Consider the following 1,094-nt stretch of genomic DNA (forward strand, 5'->3'; position numbering starts at 1 on the left):
GTTAATTATTGAAACTGTCCCACCAATTTGGTTTGAAACTGTCTCATTCCTGTTTGTTTCTCAATAAAATTATTTTTTAAAAAATAATAAAGTACTATAAGTAAAACAAAAAATAAATAAAGAGACTGGACCATTCCAGCAAGCAAGAAATTCTACTGTCAGGCCAAAGGCAGGATCAGTGTGGATACATCTGCCTATTCCTCGGCATTGCATGTGGTAGGGGACAAAGGCTAGGGCTCCTGTTGTTCAGTAAGTGGTTCACCGAAATTTTTAAAAATTATGTATATTACACTCTGCCTACTTCGCTTTTACAAGTACTGACCCAGTCTCAAATACCTGTGTTTGCTTTTGGTCTCTGATTTTAACATTTTCATTGAAAATTCAGTTCCAAACAGCTAGATAATAACTGTACCTTTGAAATACTGTCCAAATATAAATTAAAAAATCACTTCCTCTTCAACTAGACCAAATGCAACAGTAGAATTTTCTTGTATGACTTAGTCACAGCAAGTAAAAAAGTTGTTGAACACTTATTTGGGTGTTATTTCTACCCTCCTCCCCCGCAAAAAAAAAAAAGACTTCTAAAGCATGTTTGTTTTTTTTTTTTTTTTCCTTTAATACCATGACTTAATGTCGAAGACAGAGATATTTTACAAAACTAACTAAGTAATACACAGGCGGGGTCACAGAAAGAACTTTATGGGCAAGTTAGTTTAAGATGTATCCAAGTAGATTTTAGATATTAAGTTCTAAACAAGGAAATTGGTATGCTGGGGGAAATGTTGGCTACAAAACTTCACTAGCTACTGGCTCTGGCTTTTGACCTCTGCTATCCAACTTCTGAGCAGAGCTCTAATATGCAAACAGAAAAATCAAACTATAAGGCTAACAGGAAATTGTTTCTCCTCAGAGGTCAAATTGACTGAAGCTTTTGAATAAGGTACAAAAGGGCAAAAGAACCAAAGACCCTGGTGAAATCAGGACCCTGTCCCCTGAAGCCAGTGACTGAATGGGAAAATAATTTCATATCCTCATGCCTAGATTTTAAGTGCAAAAAGCAATATAGAGTGGGAAAAATATGGGACATAAATTTA

This window comes from Octodon degus, unplaced genomic scaffold (genome assembly GCF_000260255.1).
Source record: "Octodon degus isolate 3935 unplaced genomic scaffold, OctDeg1.0 scaffold00227, whole genome shotgun sequence".
Lineage (NCBI taxonomy): Eukaryota > Metazoa > Chordata > Mammalia > Rodentia > Octodontidae > Octodon > Octodon degus.